Below are 6,383 nucleotides of genomic sequence, written 5' to 3'. Positions count from 1 at the left end.
TTTTGGGGTTTCAGGATTTCCACACTTTGATGACTAGATAGTTGGGGTTCCGTTGTCTGTCATAAGATTGCACAACATAGTCTTGTGCTGCCGTTTACTTGTGTGAAGACTGCTTTCGTGCACAGCTTCCAAACTGATGTTCTTAGGGAACATTGTTGGCTCCTTAGTTTGTGGATTAAAAAAAACACTAATGATGCTCTTTTGTTTTAAGTAAAAATAATGAATGGTTTTCCCAATTGAATTTTCCCTTCATTTTCCCTTCATTTCCCTTCATTATACTGTCATAGTAGTTTCTTTTCTATTGCAGGGATAAAATCCCCTGGTAAAAAAGCAACTTAGGCAAGAAAGGTTTATTTTTCCTATGGTCTCAGAAGGATGGAGTCTGTCATGATGGGGAAGGCAAACACGGCAATAGGCAGGGAAAGCATGGCAAAGCCTGCCTTCAGCCATCTTCAGACTCTACCTCTTACAGGTTCCACAACTTTCCCAGACAGTGGTGCACAGTGGGGTTCAAGTGTTCAAATACAGAAGTCCACAGTGGACATTTCTCATTGAACTATTTCAGTTGTCCTGCTGCTAGAGGGGGCAAGCTGGTAAGTAGGTATGCAAAATGAAATGGAAAGTGTATTTATGAAGTGAGTCCTCAAAAATTTAGCATGCAATCAATTTCTTTTTTGGGGGGCATGCAGTTAACTTTATTGATGGTATTCAAGAGAGTAGGGACCCTGAGCCCCTCCATGTCTTCTGGGGGTCTGGGATGGTGCTGTGAGGGAGATGCTTAGTGTTGGGGCAGAGTTAGGACAAGGACTCCTTAGCAGCTGAGGACCTTTCTCTTGCTCTTGTGTTCTCACTGGGGTGGGTGGTCCAGGATGTCTTACTCCTTGGAGGCCATGAAGTCTACCACCCTGTTGCTGTAGCCATATTCAATGTCATACCAGGAAATGAGCTTTAAAAGTTGTCATTGAGAGCAATACCAGTCCCAGAATCAAAGGTAGAAGAGTGTGCATCACTGTTAAAGTCACAGGAGACAACCTGGTCCTCATCATAGCCCAGGATGCCCTTTATTGGGCCCTTCAATGCCTGTTTCACCACCTTCTTGATGTCATCATACTTGGCAGCTTTCTCCAGGCAGCATGTCAGATCTATAATTGGACACATTGGGGGTAGGAACACAGAAGGACATGCCAGTGAACCCATGGCTATAACACTTCAGCTTCCCAGAGTGGTCCCCCACAGTCTTCTGGGTGTAAGTGATGGCATGGACTGTCATCATGAGTCTTTCCACAATGCCAAAGTTGTCATGGATGACCTTGGCCAGGGAGGCTAAGCAATTGGTGGTACAGGAAGCATTGCTGAGGATCTTGAGTGAGTTGTCATACTTCTCATGGTTCACACCCATCACAAACATGGGGGCATCAGCAGAAGGGACAGAGATGATGACCCTTTTGGTCCCAACCTTCAAGTGGGCCCCAGCCTTCTCCATGGTGGTGAAGATACCAGTAGACTCTACAGCATACTCAGCATCAGCATCACCCCATTTTATGTTGGTGGGATCTCACTCCTAGAAGATGGTGATGGCCTTCCTGCTGATGACAAGTTTCCCATTCTCAGCCTTGACTGTGCCGTTGAACTTGCCATGGGTAGAATCATACTGGACCATGTAGACCATGTAGTTGAGGTCAATGAAGGGGCCATTGATGGCAAATGCATCTACTTTGCCAGACATGAAAGAAGCCCTGGTAACCAGGTCGCCAATATGGCCAAATTTGTTCACTCCAATCCTCACCATCATGTCTCAGGGACAAGGCTGCCACTGTACGAGAAGATGCATCTGTCTCTGGAATCGGGGAGGAGCAGAGAGCCTGTAATCTAGTTCTTAAATATATGGATACGCATATATCTTAAATTTTACTGCTGGCTAAATTATTCTTTATGAGATAATTCAATATATATTGAAATTGATATATATAAATAACACAAATTAATATAAAAGTATGTTTAATATATACATGTACTTATGAAGATTCATTTACATATTTCATTATCTTTTGGTAACATTATAAATGAGTCTTCGCAGTCATAGTTGAGTGTGCAATATGAGTTCATATCAATGATTAAGATTAGAATAAAAGAACCTATTGCTTCAGGTGTGGCAGACAGGAGGCTAGGTCTGGATGTGAGTGTGGCATGACACAGAAAGCTTCTTAAGGAATTCACTGTATTGATTAGATTTCCTCTGGACTCATGGTGAACATTAGTTTATTCTTCATACCATTTATCTCAGGGGTGGGAGGTCAAGAAGTTCAAACCAATCAATTGCCACCAATAAGTCTGGAGATAACCAGAGACTCTCTGAGGCCAGATTTGAAATGACAGTGGTAAACTCTCTACTTCTCTTCTCTGCCTGTAGACTGGTCAACATCCCCCACACCAAGTCAACAGACTGAGACTTCATGGGAAGATTTACTGAGAGCAGTGCGACCTTGGGGAGATGCCTGGTTTGGGATTCATTGCTGCTGTAGTTTAGATCTGAAATGTGCCAAAGGACTCATGTGTTAAGGGCATGGTCCCCAAACCACAATGCTGTTGGAAGATGTTAGAACTTGAAGAGGTGGGGCCTACTTAGAGGAAATCACGTTACTAGGAGCATGCGCTTGAAGGAAATCTCAGACACAGCCCTTTCCTATCCCTCTCTTTGTCTCCTGGATGCTGAGCTGTGGCTTCCATCTATACCCCATTGTGATGTGTTGCTTTATCTAGGCCCCAAAGCAACAGGCCAAATGATTGTTGAAACTTCCAAGGCTGAGATCCAAGATAAATCTTTCTCTTTATTAATTGATTTCTCCCAGATATATGTTACAGTAACCTAAGGCTAAAACCTTTATCTAAGTATCAGGAGACATAACTCAAAAGATCTCTTCTGGCTTTTAAGCTATATGGATGGGATGACTTTGTCTGAAAGCCTGTAGTATAGCTGTGAGATAGATCTTTGTTGTGTCCATGATAGTCATAGGGCCTGGTAACCAGAAAAACCTATAGCTATTTACTACCCTTCCTTTTAGTTTTCTAGCAGAAAGGGCTTTTGAGAATGGTATCTAAATGGCTATCAAAGCCCTGCTGTATCAATAGCTGACCAGTGATTACCAACAGCCACAAAGAATGCCCCTGGTAGAAGCCGAGAGTCCACCTGAGGCTAGAGGACTTACACGAGGTGCCTATCTTCCCATCTTTGGATTTACGATGGCCACCACCATAGGTGTGGAGCTGGCTTGGCCCCAACCTATCTGCACAGGAAGAATGTACTAAACATATTAGAGAGAAAAATTGATGAGGCCAGTCTTTTCAAAAGGTTTCGGCCTGCAATAGAGGGTGTGGTGGGGGTGAGAGTTTAGGTCAGGCTTCTAGAGGTAGATGTGGGGCATAGGAGACCAGCTACAAGTGATTTATTAAGGAAAGGCCCTTAGGGTAACCCGCACAGCAGTGGAGGAAGAAAGTAGGCAAGGTGAAAAAGGCAAGCACAGGTGTAGTTCTAGGTGCATGCAACAGGCTTGGTCTTGTAAGGAGCTGGAGGGCAGATATGATTGACATTGCTGAACTGGTTTAAACAGAGGGGAGGGTGTTGTGCTCTTATATTCCTGCACATTCAGCCACTGGCTAGGGCTTGATCAGGGTCAGGGGCAGTGTGGTAGGACGTCAACTAAGGGATGGGCTCCTATGTCTTTGTTTATGTTTGGATGAGGTGTCTCTAGCTTAATAATCTGAAGGAGGAGGGAGACTCATCTGTTAGGAACAATGCAGCCCGGAGAAGTGGGGGTGGGGTGGGGTGGAGCTCAGAGCTGTACACGGAACTGAAATGAGTGGAGAGGATGCACAGTGTGATGGAGGATATACATAATAAGGAAGGAGGAGTCTCAGAGGGCTCGCTTGGAGGGAATAGGAAATGTGAAAGAGGGACGTGTTATAGTTCTCACCTTTCACCAATGATTGGTTGCTCTGTGCTCTGATTCAGATGGTTGCTTCTCCTTGTTGGGGAGAGGAAAGTCTGTGGACAGGAAGGAAGGGAGGCAAGTAGAGAGCAGAATCGTGTGGTGTTTGTCTCTCTGATAGTTCCCTATAGCTTCCTCAGAGAGTGGTTGTTGGACCTAAAAACCATGAATGTGAACTCATGAAATCCCAACTAACGTAAGCTGTTGTTGAGAAATGATGTGCCCAGGTTATCTAACTATGGCATGATGAAGGTCGGACATCATGACTGGAAGTTAAGGATGTTTTCATTGAATTATGTGATCTCCTTGTAGTTAGCACAGTCCTTTGTAAACCAGGATAAGGAAAATAAACTCTGCAGTGGCTATTTCGTGATGTAATTCTATAGCTACCCCACCCCCTCCAAACACTAAGTTTCTCGAAAGCTTTAGATTTCATTGCTAATGGTGTAATGGCTTTTCCAGAATATAAGCACATATTTATTTTTTATTAACCTTGGCACTGTGGGTTTGAGAGTACCCCATGTAAGAAGTGACACCATTTCAGGGACAGATGATCAAGGCTGGAAATCTCTAGTTTATGGTTGGAGGCAAGGGTAGTGTTGTTAGCGACATTAGAATATTTGACATTGGGACTACATTTTTTGAGTCAAACATTACCTCATACGGTCTGGTGGAGACCACTATTGGAATATTTGAATATTGGAACTAACATAGGATATACATTATACATAGTCCCCTTAAATCTATATTCACCAAACTTTTCATAACTATAAAACCCAGTGTAAGAAATGTATTTAGGAAACAGGATACTGCAGTAATTCAGAGCATAGAGTATAGCCTGAATTGCCTGCACATGAGTCCTCTCTCGGCTGTTTGCTAGCTGGATAGTCTTGGGTACACTGAGTAAGCTTTTCGTGTGTCAGTTCTTCCAACTATAAAACTGGTGTAAAAGTATTTCTACCTCATGGAATGATCACGGAGACTGAATGCATTAATGTGTGTGAAAGTACTTGGCAGTCCCTGGCAAATATTAAGCATTATATATGTGTTAGCTAATAATGTCTCTATATTTGATCCTATCTACATATACTTACACAACTGAAAGAGAAATTATCATGAGTAATACACACAGATATATTCTATTTTATTCTTCAATTCTCTAAAACATACTTAGCCAATTTTTAATGTTCTTAAAAATTTATTCATTTTTATTTTATGTGTGTAGGTGTTTTGCCTGCATATATGTCTCTGTACCATATGTGTGCCTGGTGCCTTTTGGAGACCGGAAGAAGGCATTGAATTCCCTCAAACTGTAGTTCCAGATGTTGTGAGCCACTCTGTGGTTGCTGAGAATTGAACCTGGGTCTTCTGGAAGAGCCACAAGTACTCTTAACTATGGCATCATCTCTCGAGTTCTATTTTAATTGGATTTTGAACTACACTGTCAAAGTAGCATTTCATTGAATGTAGTGGCTCTTGTTTGTAATCCCAGCATTTAGGATTAGAAAGTGTTGGAGGATGAGGCAGGAGGATTGATCTGAGTTTAAGGCCAACTTAAGGTATATAGAGAAATGCTGTTTCAAAAACAAACAAGCCCCAAACCAAATCCAACCTAAACATCAGCAATTGTCTGAACAGCAATGCTATGGTATAGGAGACTTTATTTAAATGTTTGTAATTTCATCTGTTCCCCTCACTCGGTAAATTAGACTTCTAGAATCAAAGGAAGAAATAGGCTAATGCTCAAGGGCTTGGCTTGGGCCATTACATCTTTGAAAGCTGCAGAAAAGATGGGACTTGGTTCCTGGAAGGGTTGGGGAATTCTGAAGGTCTGGAGAGCAGAGGAAGAAAGCAGGACCTTCTAAGATCCCCGCTCTGCCTGGCGAACTCTTGCTCCCAGAATGAGTAATGAATGTACCACTCCATAGCCCCTTTGTCTCCTGCCTTTCCTGAGGAAATGTGCTGTTTAGGTTTCAGTGATTGGAAATGGCAGATAAACGAAGAACTTATTCTCCTTCTCCAGGCCCCAGGTAAATTGTCTGAGTGTGAATAAAGTGTTCACATGCTTGTTAGAATTACATGATTTGTTTCCAAAGGGGGACGAGGTTATTCTTTCATTGTGAAATGTCTCTTGTCGCTCCCATAATGATTGTAAGTGTCTCTAGAGGTGAGATGAGCCTACAAACCTAATTCATAATCAGTGCAGATCCACAATAAAATTATATGTATCTTTAAAAATGGCTTCCCTTCATATAATTGCTCTGATGCAACTGCTATAAACTTTTAACTTGAGATATTAAATGGGTGAAAGGGAAGCCACGTCACACTCACTCAAATGTGTTAGACTGATTAGAGATGAATTTTGAATGAGGATGCTTGTCAGTCAAATCATAATTA

At 42.4% G+C, this 6,383-nt stretch overlaps 1 pseudogene; it reads right to left on the bottom strand.

Moving 5' to 3' along the window:
• Positions 1 to 874: 874 nt before the first annotated feature.
• LOC131921456 (glyceraldehyde-3-phosphate dehydrogenase-like) lies at positions 875 to 1,789 on the bottom strand (annotated as a pseudogene).
• Between the last annotated feature and the right edge of the window lie 4,594 nt (positions 1,790 to 6,383).

The sequence above is a fragment of the Peromyscus eremicus genome, chromosome 11, assembly GCF_949786415.1.
Source record: "Peromyscus eremicus chromosome 11, PerEre_H2_v1, whole genome shotgun sequence".
Lineage (NCBI taxonomy): Eukaryota > Metazoa > Chordata > Mammalia > Rodentia > Cricetidae > Peromyscus > Peromyscus eremicus.
Note: the sequence above shows the minus strand (reverse complement) of the source record. Positions and strands in the feature narration are given on the sequence as shown.